Source organism: Solanum dulcamara, chromosome 4 (genome assembly GCF_947179165.1).
Source record: "Solanum dulcamara chromosome 4, daSolDulc1.2, whole genome shotgun sequence".
NCBI classification, from domain to species: domain Eukaryota; kingdom Viridiplantae; phylum Streptophyta; class Magnoliopsida; order Solanales; family Solanaceae; genus Solanum; species Solanum dulcamara.
The window spans coordinates 66,852,388-66,873,120 of record NC_077240.1 but is presented as its reverse complement, the minus strand read 5'-3'; the positions used below and the strand labels follow the sequence as shown (position 1 = coordinate 66,873,120).

Genomic DNA, 20,733 nt, shown 5'->3' with positions numbered 1-20,733 from the left:
TTGCACCTTATAGATCATAGTACGAGTTCTTTCCTTTGACATGTGCCTCGTGCTGATTAGCTTTTGGATTTGGAAATTTGGGTGAGATTCTGGCATTTGAAGTTGTCATTCTCCCTCTGTTTGACTGGGACTGATCTTTATTTTCTATTCGGAGATGGTTATGTATATATTTGTATTTATCTTGTACTCCTATTATAGTTAGAAGCTCGACTATCGACTGATACCAAGTCTTATGGGGGGTATTTATGTATATTTACGCCTATTTCTTCTCATGTTGCTTTCTATATTTATTCTCTTTTTTCTTTCATGTTGGCTTCACTCCTTAATTCCATTTACTTTCTCTTCCGCGTGATAGCCCGTTGCTTCTGTTTCTGAATTATGAGTTAGGCGTACCTACTAGTGGGATGTTAGTATGTGCCATCATGACCTAAGAAATGGGGTCGTCACATCAATGAACCACTCAACAATAGTAAAATACACTAGAATTTATTTGTGTATAAGAAGAAGTTCAGAAATTTTATTGTTAGAAATGGCAGAAAACCCCTCTATTTATAGACCACAAAGGTAGTATGAACACATACTTATTGTGCCTAATAAAAAAGATCACAACCTTTCAAAAAAGTCACAACCAATCAAAAAATTCACATATGTTAAGAATAGTCACAATCCTTTAGAAAAGTCACAACTCTACAAAAAAGTCACAACCTTTCATTTTCCATTCACATCTTTTAAAACCCAACAATCTATTTATCTTGTATCTACATTTCATAAGAAAATATAAAGTAAAGTGGAGAGTATTTTCAAACAGCAAGAGGTTGAGCCTTCAATTGCAAAGAAAATGAGTCCATACAAGTGTACTTAAATAAAAATATGATGATGAAAAAAAGTATAAATAACATATAATCTTTTATATATATATATATATATATATATATATATATATATATATATATATATATATATATATATATAAAACAGAATCTTAGGCCTGGTGATGTGGCGCTTTCTAAGGCCAAGAGCTTCTTTTTAACAGGAATGGTATTTAACTTCTGCCACAAAATAAAGGAAAAAAAAAGAAGGAACACTTCGGCAACTCAAATACACCGCTTTCCTACATCTTCTAGATTAGAATAAACGCCGCTTTATTGCCTCATTATCTTCCGTTAGAATGCTTGTCTGTCGCTTCTTCTTCTTCTTCAACGATCTCTTCGCGCCCAAGGTAGATTCATTTTACTGCCTCATTGTCTGCCATTACAGTTTTCCCTTCGCTGCTGCTGCTTCTTCTTCTACGGCGATCTCTCTGCCTCCCAAGGTAGAATCCTTTTTCCAAAATTTTAGGTTTACATTCATGATTTACTTTGTGTGATTAGCATGTTCTCTTTCAAACCTCTAAAATTGTAACACTTGAAAACCTTAAACTGATTTATTCATTGTTTGTTGCGCATTAGTTAACGTATTTTTTATAATTATCTGAAATTTGAGTTTTTTATGCCCTGAAACTTAAGTTCCCTCAATTCTAAGACCAGAGGCAGAAAAAGTTGAAAAGTTGTTTATTCAATTCAAATAAAGCGTAAGCTTTTTAAAAAAATCAAAGTTTTGAAAGGTTAGTTGCAAAGTTTGTCCACTCATATGTTATGGGTTCAATTCAAATAAAGTCTAAGCTTTTTAAAAATCGAAGGGTTAAAAGGTTATTTGCAAAGTTTGTCCACTCATTTGCTATGGTGACTTGCTTGTAGGGTTGTAGCTTGTCTTTTAAATGTTAAATACGAAAAATATGTGTATACTCATGAGGAACAGTTGGATATTATATTTGCTTTTGAAGGCCATTGCCGGGATATACCACCTAACACCCTTCGACGTACTAATAATCATATTTTTGCCTTTAGTAAGTTGCACGATTCTTTAATAGTTTTGTTATAGTTTGAAATAATAGATTTTTCCCTTGCTTTTATTACTTTTAGCAATCAAATTTGTCTGTCTTTGAATTCCCAATTTTCATTGCAATGCTATTACTTTTTTAAAATTTAGCCACTTCTGCTGCAATAGCATGATCAACAATGTCCGATTTGAATGTACAAAGGCCACCCTCATTATGGTAAGCCACTTTTTCCAAAGCCTTTATACTTTATTGTTCAGGCAATTTATTGTGTCTCAAATTTATTTATTCACTCAATTTATGATGTCTTAGTCTTGAGGTAGTTGAGGTCAATTATGTAATTTTATGTTTGATTACATATTACATCTTTATGGTTGTAAGTTATGTGAGTGTGCTAAACTCACTTTATATCAAAAACATTATACAGTGTCTTGGAGAAAGGTTACCCCGCAATAGCTTATTTTTCAGAAAAATCCCAAAACATGTATAGCTGTAGGTGTTCATCACTAGAAAATATATGTTCAAGTCAGCTAGAAAGTAAATTACTTTACCGGCTTTATAAGTAGCAGGTGTTTTTTTTTTGCCTTTCACCACTCTCATTTGACTCTTTTTCCTTCTCTATGAATACTTTTTATTTACTATTGTAACAGACGGAGGTAAGAAAGGGTTGTAAGTGCAATGAAGGATTAGACTAAATGAGGATACCAAAGGGTAGTTATATAGGAGTCAACAACAATCCCCTTCCTTTTTGCAAATTGGTTGGGTTTCCTTCATACTCCTTAAACATCATGTAGCTCTTTATGATGCTTTGAAAAGAATATAGTCCATCCTGGACCCATCTAGAGTTAGGGGGTGTTTACATTGACTTTTTAAAGGTGACTTATAAGCTAAAAATCAAAAGTCATAAGTTGAAAATACGTAACTTTTCACTTTTGGATTTTTTTTTGAAGTTTTTCAACCTAAAAGAAAGTTCTTAAAAACCCTTATTGTGTTTTTCAAACACTTCCAAAATTAAAAAATAGCTTAAAAGTCAAAAGCTACTTAAATAAGTCACAATCTGAACACCCAATTAATTCATTCTCCCTTCTTGTGGCCGATAGTAGGATTCTTGTGTTGGTTTGACTTTTCAAAATTATGTCCATAAAAGGTTCTAATTATGAAGCTTATAGATTTATTTATTTCTTCACAGATGGTTGTTGTTAGTTATCTATTCTTGTATTTGATGTACATCTCTTGTGTAAGTAGTGTTCAGATTATAAATATATTTGAATGAGATTATTTAGATTAAATTTGAACTTTTTGGCTATTAACAAGTCACTTGGACAATTCATTATGCAAGTTGAAAGAGCTATAATGGTTTGACTACTACGATGTTAACTGGGACAAATCAAACGGGCCTTTTATACGAGGGTTCTGGTTTTCTAATTGTTTAGTAGTAATTTCTTAAATCTATAGTTGCTGTGTTTTCAATCTTTATCTGAGAAATTCTTTATTACGCATACTGTTGGAAACCCAATTAGTTCAAACGCTGAAAATATGTGTGATTCTATGCCGACAAGCTGCAATTGAAAGAAAAGGCATCTAAGGTTATCTGCTCTTGTCTCCTTACTTTTTATAAAAGTACTAATTAATTACATATTTTATTATGTATCTAGATTTAGAGGCGAATTCAACAAAAAAAGGGACTTATAGAATCACAAATTTAGAATCCAGTTTCATATCTATTAGTTACTCATTAATATATTACTTATTCTTTCTTTGGCAGATGTAATTACCAAAACCTACACGAGATCAAAAAATATCAATGAGACGATTTTACCGTTTTCACGATACAATAAAAACTTAATGAGATGCGCACTCCTACAAGTTGGTGGACCATTGCAGCGGTATTGTGGACTATTACAAGACAATATAGGAAGAGAACTTTCGTTATTTTCGGAATACTAAAAAATAGAGTTAGAGCCCGTTTGGATAGACTTAAAAAAAGTAACTTTTATGTATAAAGTGCTGAAAGTTATTTTTATAAATAAGCAGTTGAGTGTTTGGATAAAAGTGCTTATGATGTGAATTTTAGGGTTAAAAGAATAAAAAAATGTAGTTTGAGAATTTAGTTAAAATATAAAGGATATAAAAGTAATTTCCATGGTCAAAGAAAATGACTTTAAGCACTTTGAAAAAAAAAGTTAGAAATCCTAACTTTTCATTTCTGACTGACTTTAAGAACTTTATGGCTTAAAGTCAGCATTTAGGCAAACACGTCCAAAAGCTAAAAACCAACTTAAAGCCAATCCAAACGGGCTCTTAATCTTTTGTCTAGATTGATGGATGCTATTGTCCAATTGTCCTCTTCATGTATAACAGGCCATTATGGGAGGATCTCTTCAGTTCATTGTTGGAGAGAACGATGCTAAATTTAAGAACATTGCTCAAAAGATGCGTGAAACAATGAGCCAAAGCACAGAGACTACGAACGTTCCAGAAATTGTTGAAATTCCATATTCTGGTCCTGCTGCACATATAGAGAATCTTCTCACTGTGATCAATAAGTCAGTTTATCAGAGAAGTTGAGTTCAAATCATAATCAAGTTCATTTTCAACATTTATCACTCACTTGAAAGAACAAACAATATTAGATCGAAGAAATATTTTCATGGTTACTATGGCTTCAATTGGAGTCTGGTTCTTTCTCCTGTCATATTTATCCACAACTAGCATCGTCTCTCCGGAGCAAGCAATGTCAATAATGTAAACTTCGCTTCCTGGAAGATAGACTTGGAGCGTACTGCTGTCTGGAAAGAGCGTCATGGGCTCATATGGCTGATGAATATTCAGATCAGAGATAGAAGAGTATAACATTATCAACAATATGTAGGTGCACTGGATATTTAGATTGTTCTTTACACCGTCCACGTTTTGTTTGTTTGTTGAATCTATTGATAAGATTTTGTAAGAAAAAAATAAAAATTGTACGAATACATCACAGTTGTTTTTGCTATATCTTTCTATGTTTTTCTTTTTGTGTTTCTTCATCAACCAACGAACTAATGCCAAATTCTCATGGTGATCTGAAGGCGGAGGACTATTGGAAGTACACAACATATTTGTTTTTTTTTTCTTTTTTTTTGGGTTAAATTTTGGTATTTTATTGATGAAATAATGAGAGTATAAAACACCTCCTTACACCACCTCGAGCAAAATCCATTCCATACATGACCCAATCTACTAGGAAGAAAATAAATAAACAGCCAATAAAAAAAATAAAACACTTAACACTTTGAACCTCCCTATCCCATCTGTCCCTTTGCTGAAGTTACTCTCAAATAGGGACATTTTCGTTTATCACTGTTAATGATCTTTCTTCCTGCTACTTCTAAACTGCTGAAATTTTGATAGCTACACCCTCCTTTATCGATTGCAATAATTGCCTAGTTGATTTCCTTTCTTGAGAATGTGTTGGAATGTATGTTGTTTGTCCTGTAAGGATGTTTTGATTTCTGTCACCATCTCTGTGATTATCGAGGAACATGACTATTTTCCTTCTAGAATCTTGTACAATAGCATAGAGTTTGTTCGAATGATTATATTATTGTTCTGTTCCTGCCTGCTATGCTTTCATGCTTCTAAAATTGCCTTCGCCTCTGCTAAAATGTTAGTGGTGTTTTCAACAGTAACTCACTCTGCATATAGTAAATCCCCTCTTTCATTCCTCAAACAAAAGGCATAAGAGCTTATACCTGGATATTTGGTTTTCTTAATTATAGTGATGATTAATTATAAGAATTTTTCAGATCATGAACTTCTTGAAAACGGGTATAAAGTTGAGCAGTTGGATATTCTTTACTCTTGGTTTGTGAAACAAATGCTTGATTAATTTGTAAAACATCAGTCAATATTGAGAAGCAATAAACAAATGTTACAATTGAAAAATGTGTAGAAGATAAAATTGAACAAAGATGAAAACTATTTCAAGTATTCACTAAAGTTCTTGAGATATATGATAATTTTTTAATTTTTTTTGAAATACTTTTAATATCTCACTTTTTATGAAAATTTATATTACATTTATAACCATGCGAAGCGCGGGCAAATTACCTAGTTATTTGATTATATTTTGCAAGTCGGTAGATACCCAAAAAAAAGTCTTAAAAAAATAGTTTGAAATAATCTTTTCATATAAACATTTTACCATCAAAACTATCCTGAAATCTGAAAAATTAACGGCAACATGAGGTTTGATTTTTTATTAAAATATTATATCTTACCTTTGCGGTCAACTTAATTTTTAAAAACTAAATAGGTAGATGTTCTTAAAACGGAAAGATACCTTTCAATTTAATTTTTTTTAGAAATGATTTTTAACACTTTTACATTTTTTTAATGACAATAATTAAATATATCATCACATATTTCCCAATATTAGATTTTCTTAATCGTAACATTTTTCCATGTGGAAAAAAAGAAAGAAAAAATCTATACCAAAAATATCATTTTCAAATAAAGATTAAGTTGATATTCTTATAAAACTATAGTCTTTGTGCCTAATAATATAAATATATATAATTACAAATATTATTATCTAATAGTTATCGTAATGATTGAGACCGACAATAAATAAGGTGCAAAACACGTTTACCGAGACTAGTTGTTTTGAAAATGTTACATCACCTAGGTATGCTATATTAAGAAATTATTTATCATTTATGACAATATAATTTTTGAACAAAATATAACTTTTGATTTTGGAATTAAAAACAACACAACACTCCAAAGCTGTCACGATCCGAATTCGGATGTGATGGCTCTCGTCCTATCCCACCAGGACAAGTCAACCTAAACCCAATAATTATAAAAAAAATACTGCAGAAACACTATATATATCAAATAAACAAAAGCGGAAGTTTTAAATAACTAGAATAACCTCCAATATTTGATTGTCACGTGTACAAACCAATAATACATTATCGAAGTACGAAAGAAAATACAGTCACAATGTCTTTGTCTCTAGAATAGGACTAAGACATAATAAAAAAGTAAGAGGTGTTCACCAGATGGATGTAATAGCTACCTCAACACTCGAAATGATAGCCTCAAATGTGGTAAGTAACATTCGGAGATCAAGCAAGTCTGGGCTCACAACCTACAGAAGTGTAGAAGCAAGGGGTGAATACCAAACAACACGGTACTCAGTAAGTGGACAACTAAAACTAAGAAAAGCTCAATAGATTATAAGTACTCCTGTCATCCCAACCGAACCTTCTTAACTACAACCTGCATAAAAATTAGCCCAACTCTACACTTTGTACAATAATAATAATACAGTTCACAAATACTCATCAATAGTCTCATCAAGTTAATCATATCAAGTTGATTTCAGCATATACAGAGCAAAAAAGGGTAAATACGAATTCACAAATATCGAAAAGGTGTGATGCAATGCAATGAAATGATGCATGTCTATCCTATCGGTACATATCCGCTGAATCACAGTCCAAAATCTATAGGGGACATTTCTGTCCATGTAATCTGTCACGGAGAGTGTGGCCCATCTCATCAATATACATATCCTGTCACGGAGCATGTGGCTGGACCCCTTTGTTTCATATCATTTTCAGTCTCAGCACAGTATATCAGAACCAATGCAATCAATTCAAGTTCATATAATTCACGATAATAACATGATATCAACAAATAGTTTTCAAATTTCATATCAATATAGTCATTTCACATGTTCAAGATAAGTCAATAATCTTATCACACCGATCACACCAATACACGTTATTAGATTGTCATTTTATATCCCTCATCTCCATTTTTAATGTCAATCATACAGTCAATAACCAAGTCCAATTCTTATTACTCCCCAACATGCATAACAAGGAAAATACTAGCATCTACAAGCTTAAACTGAGGTTTAGAAGTTCACTTGCCTCAAATAATCACGAAATCACTCCAGGACTTGAGCCTTCCCTTTTCGTTGGACTTCCAAATCAATGTAATCTAATCAAATAAATAATCACAATAAGATTTTGAAACTAATAACACTCATATTACTATATGTCTAGCTTAGACCCAAAACTCACCCAAATCTATAGTCAAATTCCTAATTTTGATGTCAATTAGTATATCAATTCTCATAGCCTTAAATTTTAAACCTAGGATTAAGTCTTACTTCCTCCGAAAATATAATTCTAATAGTATTCATATAATATAATACACCGGCTATTTAATTATCCATCTTAATATGTCAAAACTTAATTGGTAACATGATAATCAAAAGTAAAAAGAAATAATCTAATTTAGAGACAAATTGCACTAGCAGAATGTTGTTCGATGGAGTGCAGATGTAACCCACTCTATAATTTAATTTGTACCTCATTAGTAATATATGAAGCCATCACTGAACATCACCAAACATTCATCCACAAAAATCCAATTCTTTTTCCAAGTCCAAGAACGAAGCCACACGAACAAATTGTAAAAAAAAATTAACTTACAACTCCAAATTCCCTTCTTTTCTTTCACAACCCCACATAATAATAATATAAAATCTACCCACATATATAATACAGTAATTCAGGGTTGGTTACCTGAAGAAGTACGAACGCTTTATGCAGTTTCACGCTGCAACGGGTAAGTCTCCTCGACCTATTTTTTTCTTTCTTCTATAGATAATTGTGAACCTAAGGTAATCAACCCTACTACTTATTTTAATAAATAAAGTGGTATATAATATTAAATAAATAAACAATTTAGCCTACCAATTAAATTAATTATCTAAACCACCTGTCAATTAATTAACTGTAGTTATCGAATAGTCCCAAAATTTCTATTTAAAATTTATGGAAATGGTATGTTATGAAAAAGAGAGGATTAGATCTCAAAATGACCTAACGGGTCATTACAAAAGAAACCATCTTCATCTTTATATAATTTTTGAACTAAATATAACATTTTTTTTTGAAACTAAAAACAACACAACACTCCAAAGAACCCATCTTCATCTTTATCCGTCTGTCTCTCTCTTTCTCTACTATTTTTTCCTCTCACATCCACAATTTCTCTTCTTTTCTTAAAATATTTATCCACAAAACTATTTTTAAATATTCATATCTTCAAATTGATTGCCGCACATGTTTCATAATTTTCACCCAAAACACGAGAAGGTGAAAAATACAAAAACACAAATTTTGTATAAAATCGTGTGCGAAAGTAGGGATTTCAAATCTCTAAAATTATAGCAGAAAGGGTTCATCATTGTGTCAAGACCCAATTTTTCAAGTCATGTGTAATTACCCACGAGGTTATTTTTCTGTAAATGCCTTCTTTTCATCATTTAGAGCATTTCTATAGCGATCTCAAGTCATTTATAACTTGCTGGAACTGAAGATTCGGTCGCTTGATCATTCATTTGGATTTTATGCCCGTTCCTTGTTTTGAAGCTTTTGAAACTTGGATAGTTTACTTCACTCAAAACATTAGGTAAATGACCTCAAAATGTAAATATGATGGTTCTATCAGCTCTAGAATAGTCATTTTAGGCTATTAACATGATCAGCTTGAGTCCCGAGGCTTTTGATGCAAATTTGAGCCATTAGGAGTTTTAGCCTTTAACCTTTGGCCTAAGATTGACCATGTTCAACATTCTTGAAAACTCTACTTAGATGAAAATTCCTTTAGCGTGGTTAGCTTTGAAATGTCGAGTTTCTTCTAGAATGACACTTGGGTATGGGACTGACTTTTTATCGAGATGATCCTGAATGGAAATTATCATTCCGTCGTTGAGTTTGGAACTTCAAATTTTGTGGGGTTGCATAGTTTGTTTGTGTGCATAGTATTTCGAACAAATCCTGAGCACTCGTCGGAGACTTTGACAATGCTAAGCTTAACTGTTGTAGCTAATGCTAGTGCCCCCTCTTTTGTGGCCCTAGCTTTGCTTTAGCATTCAGGTTCTTGCTTTAGCGAGGCCCGCCTTTTGGGCCCCTGTCTCTTTAGAGACATTAATGGTCGCTTTTGCGACACCAGGGGGATCCTTTAAGAACCATATTCTAGATCAATTATCCAACTTCAAAGTGTGATATCTCTTCTATCTTAGCTCCAAATATGGTGATTCAAAGCCTGGGTTGTGTGGAATTTTTGTGTCAATGTATTGGAGTGGTTAGAAAGTATTGGGGAACTTTTGTTTGAGGTAAATACCGCATTTATGATGCTACCATAGTTGCATTTTCTTAGCTTTAATGGTGAAAAATTGCATGTAATATTGTGGGTTGTTACGATCCTTGAATTGTGTTCCATTTCAGTACATAAGTTCAGGGAGATTATTAAGACCTTTTTATGGAGTCAATTCTGGAACTTCCAGTGCTGGTCCCATATTCTTATTTTTAGACTCCAAAATTAGTCCGTCTCTATTTTAAGTGTTCTTAGTGTCTAAACATCCGTAAAAATGTTGTGATTATATATTTGATAGCATGGAAGAATTCTGAGGTCATAAGGAAGGGAAAAGCTCTAGAGACTTGATTTTGGAGCATGTGATATCGGCCTAAAGGTAGGCTACGACTTCCCTCTCCTTAGATTAAGCTTAAATATATGAAAACATGATGGTTAGTTGGAATTTGGGTTGGGTAGGTTCTTGATCATGCTTAGATAATTAGAAATCATGTTTTAGGCTAATTTTATGTATTTGGGAACTTCTTGATAACTTGTTTAGTGATCATCCATACCTTGTGGCCTGGTTATTATTACTATTTTCTGATGATGTTAAGCATGTTTGGCTTTAGTCTATGATTAGACCAGTGCTTACCATAAACTAGTAATATTTGGTGCCTTTTGGCCTTATTCTTACTCCAACATTGCTTCAGACATCTTAGATCCCTATAGATTGGTATAACTGACTATAGTCTGGTAGTTTGAGCCTTAGATTAGGTGTTGCTTCACCTTTGATGACCTTCTACCCCTTCTCCTTCTTCTTATGTCCCATATGTTGATGACTTGAGATTCTAGGGTTCACTTGGAGATTCGGGATTGGGTATGGTCTGAGCTTGGAGTGCTTAGTTGATTATCTGAGAATGGAAAGCGTTGCATGATGGTTTTACAATAACGAGTTGAAATGATATCATTTGACATCCACTATCGTCGCAGATTCAATGTCTAGTCATGTCGCTCTCTTATCCTCTTCGAAGTTGATTCACATACGCTACGCATTGTGGCCCCTTTGAGACTCATCCGCGGTTCGAGGTCTGAATGCTGGATTTATTAGCTAGAATACTACCATTAGTGTCTTGGAGCCTACTATTGACTACTTTGAGATTCATCCACAATTCAAGGTCTGGGCCTTGTGCTCCTTTGCTAATCAACATTCATTGGTTACTTGGAGGCTATTCGTAGTTCAAGGTCTGGGCTATGCTTCATCGACTCTAGATTCACTGTTATATATTCTTAGTAGGCTATGATTTTCTGGCTCTGGACTCACCGTTACATATTCCTAGTAGTCTTAGCTATTTTGTGTACCTGTGGGGATTATGGGGGTCCCTTTGGGTTTTTACGTAAACTTGCGCACGAGTGTACCATATGGGCTTATAGGGTTCCACTTAAGTTGAGTTAGCTGTACTTAGTTTCTTCTTGTTGTTGTCCACTCGCCTGCATCTTCTTTACATTCCATTTGACCTCTATTTTTCCTAGATTCTATCTTTTCATATTGCTTTTACTTTTCAAGCTCAGTCGGCCTTGGTGGACACACATTTTTCTAAAAAATCTAAGTCCCACTTCATGATAGGGACCACAGCCCGTATAGGCAATCACGGGTCGTGGTGAGGGTCTGTTTTGGGTTTTGAATTCAGTTTTAATGAAAGGTAGTTTGTTCATTCGCCAAACTTTTATTAATGAATGTGGATGGTTTATGAGACTAAATTCCTACCTATTAATTACCCTAAAGCTTTCTAACCCTCTCATTCACAAAATAACTCTCAAAACCCCCAAAGCATTCTCTCCCAAGTTTTCTCTCTAAGGCCTCTTCTTCCTCAAGCAAATCAACGGATTCATTCAAGGTCAAGCTTCCATTCTTTTCAATTGAGGACTTATAAAGGTCAAGGTATATGGGATTTCATCCGTGGGTACCTTTCACCCATTGAATCCCTAAGATTTTTTCTCAATTCTCTTATGAATTCTTCAATTAAAAGGTCCTAATTTCATGATTTGCATTGGGTCTTCTCAATAATGATATATTTTAATGCTACTAGCCTAATTGTGCATAATTCACATCATATTGGATGATTTCAACTTGAATTTCAATGACCCATGGTATATGCTAGTTTCAAGTGCAATTATGAGATATGATCATGGTTTTTAATATTATTTTAATGCAAGCTTTATGAATGAGTTTAAAGATGATTTATGCAAACAAGTTTATGAATGCCTTATGAAAGGTTATGAACAATGTTTTTTTGATGTTTCAAGCAAGTTTGATGAAATAGTGACTTGAGATACTTGAAGGTGAATTAAAACTCTAATAATGGAGTGACTTAAGATCCTAGAAGGTGACTCAAGACCCTAATTAAAGGGTGACTCAAGATCCTTAATGAGGAAGGTGACTTAAGACCCTAAAGATGTTTTGTGGAAGGCCCACACCCAAATTAAATGAATTACAGAATAATGAGCTATTCCTATTAACAAATTTATGAATTATAATTGTGAAAAATTTATGATTATTACAAGTATGATTTATGATTATGATATGATATGTATTCTATGGTATGATATACTTAGCACAAAATGGACTTTAAGGTAGGGGCTCGATCTAAGCCCTAGTAGCAACCTCTAGTCTCTTAAACTATGTTGCCACTATAGGATTGCCAATATGACCTAGCTAGTGGCTCCATATATATCACATGATAATGATAGTAATTGGATGAAGCCTACCTTGGCAAGTAGCCTCTCCCCTTCTTGATGTGAGAATCATCGGATTTCATGTAATAGGTCACATAGTCTCAATGTTGGTTACGATTATCTCCTATATATGTAAGTTCTTGTGATGATTATGATGTTTTGATGCATTGCCCAATGAGATAAATATTTATTGTTTTCATGACTTTACTCATATTTTTATGATATTGGTCTTGCATCCATGATACATATTGATAATGTCTGATTTTATTGTTCATGCATACTCTCACATACATAGTTCATTCCATGTACTAACGCATACTTTTGCCTACATTGTATCATAATATACGGTCTAGGGATAATGTTTATCCTCCTTCCGTTCGTGGCTAGAGTTCATTACCGTCACTTAGTTGGTGACTCCTCATGTTCCGAGGATGAGACATTTAATTTCTTATTAGTCTGTGGCTTCTTTTATCTTTCTTATTGGGTGAGATAGGAGATTTTCTCACGCCCCCATCTAGTATTAGAGGTATGTTAGAGTTTCATTGGAGTCTATGTTGTCTCTTATTTCCTCATTTTGAGTCTTATGATCTATTTGAGATTTTTGCTTCTATATTTTGATTTGGTTTTATTGCTTATTACCTTATGTATGCTCTTGAATGTTATGCTAAGAGGCTTGGTTGGAGTTTTTCAGAATTCTAATTGCTGTGTTATGACTAAGCACTAGGTCGGGTCATGACAAACTTGGTATCAGAGCATAAGGTTTAAGTGTTCTAGGTAGTCTAACATACCGCGTAGAGTAGAGTCTTGTTTATGGGTGTGATGCATGCAATATTTATGAATAGGAGGCTATACATCATCTTAGGAAACACTTCACCTCTTTCACGATCTCATCGTGCTATAGAGTTTAACTCTAAGGTTTCCTACCCTAACACTTTTTCTTTGCAATTTCAGAATCATGCCTCTATGAAGATACCCCATCCGAAGGAATGTTTAAGAGGAGCCACAAGATCCAAATTCTCCTTTGAATGAGCAAGTGACTAATGCAGAGTTCCACACCGCTTTGCAAATTCTAGACCAAGTCGTTACTACTTAAGTGAATCAAGGGATAGATGCTCCTCAAGTTATGACTATCCGACTTCATGTCATTTTTAGACCTAGGGCCTAGTCATAACACGATAATAGAAACCCCGAAGGGCTCCAACCAAGACTCTTTACATATTATTAAGCATACATAAGGTAAAGTAAATATAGAAATAACAAAGAAAGAGTCTAAATCACAAATTAAAAAAATAAGAATGTAACTTGACTACATAAAAACTATAACATTTGTGCAACAATGCCCTTACTACTCTAAGATAGGCGGGGGATAAGAAATGTCCTAAGTCACCCTCAATATGAATATAATAAAGTCTTTGGAAAAAATGTAACAACTTATAGCTAGTCCTTGATAGATTAGGACTCACCAAAACTCCGCCGATGAGAAATCTAAACTAGCCACGTGTAAGAATGTGATCCTAAACCCTTACATTATTAGACAATGTAGGTCATAATATGCGTTAGTACGTTTGAATGTACTAAGTGTGTGGGAATACCATGCAATGTAAATCATAGGATGCAATGATCGAAGAACATACATAATAAATTGGATAAGTAAAGTCATAAGAAAACCATAATGATCATAACATTTAAGGGACATAGTTGAAATAAAAAAAAATATAAGAAAAGTATACATATGTGGGATAGAAACCATAATTGACAATAAGATCATGCGAGCTATAACATCAAATCCTGATGTCTCCCATACAATGGAAAAAGGGGAATCTACTTGCCAAGGTAGACTCTACCCCGCTAGATGGGTCATATACATACGCTATATGTGGATCTACTAGCTAGGCTATAAAGGCAATCCGACGATGGCACATAGTTATAAAAAAGAGAGTTTATATAAGGACCCCGTAGGTCGAGGCCTAACCTCAAGTCATCATTCGGTGCTAAGTCAAATCTCAGAAAATACATAACATAGGTAATCATACTTAACATATGTCATAACTTGTTCATAACCTTCATAATTCATAGAGTAGCTCATTTTCATGTTATCCTTGCAATGTGAGTATGAGCCTTTGAACATCATAGTAACATACTTGCATAATTCATATCATTGGGTTTCTAGGTCACCAATTAAGGATCCTAAGTCACCTTTATTCATAACTTGCATGGAATTCATAACTAGAACATAATTGTAATCCATGATCTTAATTCATACTTGAATTTAGAGTAAAACTCATATACATAGTCAATTTGGATGAAAACCATGAGAATACTTAAAATCATTGAACCATATAATCATATTCATCATTGAAAATAGTTTTATGCATGGGCATTCATAATTCAACTTGAAATCATGATATTAATGTAAAATCATACTTATAATGATCATTGACAACAATTCAAAACGTAATTGAAACAGCCCAACACAATTCCTCAAAATTAGAGTTTAAAGATAATGAAATTTCATGACATTTTTGAGGAAAACCTAGGGACACCATGAGTGAAAGGAACCTATGGATAAATCCCCACATACATTGGTAAAATCGACTTAGAATTGAAAAGGAACCTTGATGAACTTGAAACCCTAGCTTGAATTTATAGGAGAAGCTTAAGAGTGAATTTAGAGTCTTGCCTTAGGGAAATTTTTAAGATTTAATTGAATAGGAAGGGAATTTGAAGAATTAGGTTTATATAAGACATTGAAGTTGGCCATAAAAGTGTCTAGGTTCATTGAGTCAAATTTTGGAAAAGACATGAATACCCTTCATTAAAACTGAACGTAGACTTATGGGTTGGACTCTACAACTCGTCCTCAAGTGTATGACCCATAGACTTGAGTCATCATGTAAGTCCTGAATTTTTTGGGATTGTGGGAGCCTATGAAGTTGTTTCTATGAGTCATTTCAATGACTCGTCATCGTGATTATGAGTCATCGATCCAGCTCATCCTAAGGTCTGAAAACCGAAAAATTTGAGGGTCTCTGAAGTTTTGGTACAAGTCATTGTTACAACTAGTCAAAAGGTTTACAACTCATCCTGATGAGTCGTAGGGATTTTATGAAGTTTTACCCAGAACAAGCACGAAGGCTCCCTCTATGAGTCATCTCTAGAAGTCGTAGGAAACTCTACGAATCATAGAGTGACTCGTGGTTCTTGAAGTCAGTCAACATTTTGAGAATTTCTCCTTAGTTCAAACTTTCTGATTTCCGGGATCTTAATGTATCTCCTCCTTGGGAACATTCATCCTCGAATGAGATTAACTTAACATAGGAAAGACATGGAACGAGGACTAGCAATCCAACATGAATACGATGACACATATCAAAGCATAAACCCTGAGATTTTCAATTGTAACATAAATCATGACTTTAAAACCAACTTCATAAACATGCATGCATATGGAAAACATAAGAAACTGAAACATAGGGGTTTAATCGATTTGATCATGAACACTTAGTATCTTAGGCTTGACCGGAAGGAAAGAGATACGGATAACGCTTCATCATGTCCGCTTCCTCTTTGCATGTTGCACTCTCTACTTGTTGATTTCTCCACAACATATGAATGGACACAATCTCTTTGTTTCTTAACCTCTTCACTTGCCAGTATTCAAATTCTCTTCAACATTCACATTTTCAAATGCCACAATCGAATTTGGATCACCTACAAATTTTCTCAACATGGACCCATGAAATATTGGGTGAACCATAGCTAACTCAAATGGTAAGTCTAAATCGAATGCCACTTTACCAACACGTTCCAATAATCTATATGGTCCAACATAGCTACGACTCAATTTCCCCTTCTTACCAAAACACATTACACTTTTCATAGGTGAAACCTTCAAATAGACCAAATCATCCACCTCAAATTCAACTCTCTTCTTCTAATGTCCGAATAAGACTTTTGACGACTTTGAGCCGACTTCAATCTTTTTTATAAGCCTTACCTTATCTATTGCATCTACTACCAAATCGGGACCAATCAATGTCATCTCACCTACTTCAAACCATCCCACCAGGGACCTATATATTCTCCCATACAAGGCTTCTAAAGGAGATATTTGGATGCTAGAGTGATAAGTATTACTGTAGGCAAAATCAATCACACATGCCCTCAACCTATCCTCCAAAGTTTGGATTATTTTTTCGCTTGTCCATCAATTTGGGGATGAAACGCGGTACTTAACATGAATTTCATACCAATACCTATTTGAAACGACTTCAAAAAATATAAAGTGAATTGAGTACCTCTATTCGATATAATGGACATAGGAACATGATGAAGCTTTACGAATTCACGAATATACAACTTAGCATAATCTTCGACACCATAACAAGTCTTAACTGATAGAAAATGTGCCAACTTAGTCATTCAGTTCACAACAAGCCAAATAGAATTATATTGCTAGCATAACCCAATTTCTTAGGTCATGATGGCACTGCCTATGACCCACCAGTAGGCAAGCGACCCATATCTCGAAATTGCGAGTAATGGGATGTCAGGGTAGAAGACAAATAATTCAATCTAACAACAGTAATGAAATAATTAGAACATATATGAACGGGCAGAAGCAAACCTAAATAAATACAAAAAAAAGATCCCTCCTAGAACCTGGAAGTCATATCTACAAAGCTACTACAAAAAGAGTACAAGTCCCAAAAGTGGACAATTGAAATGGAGTTGTCTCTAAAATTAAAAGACAGGCAAAATATATATGCAAAGAGAGATGGGTAAATCCAGGATACAATGTGCTCACCCTCGCCTCCGATCATGACCGCAGCTGGCTCGAATCAACGCCGGTAGCTAGTACTCAGACCTGCATTACGAAAATAGATATAGAGTGTAGTATGAGTACCAAAATAACAGGTACCCAGTAGGCATCATAGGCTGATTGAGCAAGATAAGTTAAAGTAAACTAAAATACGAGAAGATAACCATAATCACAGGCCGAGTAATAAGTAAATGTAGGTATGTTCATGAGCGTACTTAACAAACAAAGAGAAATGATCTAGTTAAATCTGCTGGGCTCCCACAAAACTGATGGGTACACTCATGTACAAGTCTAAGGTAATAATCTAACAGACTCCCATAAGCCTGACAGAAGCAAGGATAGTTAAAGAAAAATGTATGGAGTCAATATAGTTCCAACAATACCACTATTTCCCAAACTTGAACCAAAACATCCCCTAACTCTGAAAATTTAATCTAAAGCTGAGAGTAGATGAAGAGTTGAACTAAAGATGCATCAGGGAATCAAGAATTAAACCACATATAATCTAGACCACAAACTTCAACCGGGTAACTATAGCTGATGAGTCAACACGAGTAAGCTAGACCACAGACTTCAACTGGTAACTATAGCCAAAGGGCGAAACACAGGTAAGCTAGAATATGAACTTCAACTAGATAACTGTAGCCAAGGAGCCGAACGCAATTAAGCTAGACCTTATAATACAACCGGTATCTATAGCTAAGGAACCAAACACAAGTAGGCTAGACCAAGGGCTCAAGACGAGCAACTGTAGCTAAGGTATCGAACTACATTAAAATCAGTGACTAACTGAGCATCACAGGTAGTACCCCCAAACTGAGTTCCATTAATACATCACTCCGGCCTAAACCATATATAACCAGAATCGTCGAGAAGACTTCTAGAGTCAAGAACCAAGACATACAGGACCGAGGGGAGAATAAGGCATTATAGAGGTAATGTTACAAGCTATGTTGCTACCTAGCTAAAGATCAAACTATCAGACTCAAGTCCATAACACAAGCCTGCAATATGTCCTAGAGAACCTGTATAGTGACCTCCGACTGACCATTAGTCTGTAGGTGAAAAGTTGTGCTAAGGTCGACACAGATACCCAACTCTTCCTGAAAAGTCCTCCAAAAGGTAGATATGAACTATGAGCCCCGGTTTGAGATGATATAAGAAAGCACACTATGAAGGCGGACCACCTCCCAAATGTAGATACAGGCTAATCTCTCAGTGCTGTAGGAAATATGAATGAGAAGAAAGTTTGCTGACTTGGTCAATCGATCCACAATGACCCAAATACTATCAAGACCACGAGAAGTGCGAGGCAACCCCATAATAAAATCCATGGTGACCCACTCCCATTTCTACTTGAGAATGGGTAATCTCTAAAGCTCGTTACCAGGCCTCAAATTCTTGGCCTTAACCTATTGACAACTCAAATAATGTGACACATAATCTGCAATATCTCCCATCATGCTGCTCTACTAGTAGTACTGCCTCAAGTCCCGATACATCTTAGTAGTGCCAGATGGATCGAATATCTAGAGTCATGGGCATTGCTAAGGATCATCTGAATCAAACCCCCAACTTGCGGAATACATAGACGACTAACAAACCTCAAAATCCCATCTCAATCTAAAGTATCCAAACCAGCGTCACCTCTCAAAACCTGATCTCAAAGTGCAACTAACTCCTCATCCTTAAACTGATGGCTGTGAATCCGATCCAATAGAGATGAGTTAGCTCCCACATAACCTAACATATGCTGGGAGTTAGAGATGTCAAGTCGAATTATCTAGTTAGCTAAGGACTGGATGTCCAAAGCTAATGGTCGCTCAATAGTACAAAGGAAGGCTAGATTACCCATACCCATCGCTTTCCAACTCAAGGCATCCGCTACTACATTCTCCTTGCCTAAATGGTAGAGAATAGAGAGGTCGTAGTCTTTCAGGAGCTCAATCCAGCAGCACTGCCCCGAATGAAGATCCCTATGGATCATAATGTACTAAAGGCTCCTATGATCAATGTAAATCTCGTATCGAACTCCATACATGTAGTTTCTCCAAATCTTAAGTGCAAAAACTACCATCGTCAGCTCCAAGTCATGAGTGGGGTAGTTCAGCTCGTGCAACTTAAGTTGCCTTAACCTATATGCAATAACTTGGCCCTACTATATCAGTACACAACCCAAACCAATGGCGAATGCATCATAATACATAGTGAATCCCTCACTCTAAACTGGAAGTATCAATATAAGAGAGGTGGTAAGCAACTCCTTGAGCCTCAAAAAGCTTCTCTCATATTTCTCCGACTACACAAATGGAACATCCTGGTAAGTTAACCAAGTTAGAGGTGCCTCTATAAAAGAAAACCCCTCAACAAAGCACCTGTTATACCCTACCAATCTAATGAAGCTACGAATTTCAGTCATAGTGGTGGGCCTAGACCAACCATGGATAGCCTCAATATTTTCTAGATTTACCATAATGCCATCCTTGGACACCACGTGTCCCAAGAATTCTACAAACTCAAGCCAAAACTCACACTTTGAGAACTTGGCATATAACCGCTGATCTCTCAAAGTCTATTATACTACTCTCACATACTGCTCATGCTCATCCCGACTCCGCGAATATACTAGAATGTCATCGATGAAGACTATGAAAAATGAGTTCGAGTATGGCCTAAACACCGGATTCCTCAAGTCCATGAATGTAGTAGGGGCTTTAGTCAACCCAAAAGACATCACTAGGAGCTCATAGTGGCCATAATGAGTCCTAAATATGGTCTTAGGGACATCCTCTTCCCTAATCTTAAATTAGTGGTAGCTGGATCTCAAATCAATCTTAGAAAATACCACGATACCTAGAAGTTGGTCGAATAGGTCATCAATCTTAGGAATGGGGTAACGGTTCTTTACCGTCACCTTATTTAGTTGTATGTAATCAATTCATATCTACATAGTACCGTTCTTCTTCTTAACGAATAAGAATAGGGCAAGTCCACGTTGCGGACCTGTCAAATGTTTTTGGCTGCATTGTATTTTTAATAAGGGAGTTTTAGACTTTTTCCAAATTGTTAGCTAATGAACCTAGACATTTTTAGGACCTAATTTAACTCTATAAATTAACCTAAACCTCTAATTCTATTCATTCTTCTACAATTCACC

The 20,733-nt window shown here is 34.9% G+C and overlaps 1 long non-coding RNA gene across 1 annotated transcript; it reads left to right on the top strand.

The window, feature by feature from the left end:
• Positions 1–1,074: 1,074 nt before the first annotated feature.
• LOC129887505 (uncharacterized) lies at positions 1,075–4,858 on the top strand. The gene is made up of 3 exons (XR_008766418.1): positions 1,075–1,312; positions 2,029–2,095; positions 3,642–4,858. It is a non-coding gene; the product is annotated as an uncharacterized LOC129887505 (long non-coding RNA).
• The last annotated feature ends 15,875 nt before the right edge of the window (positions 4,859–20,733 follow it).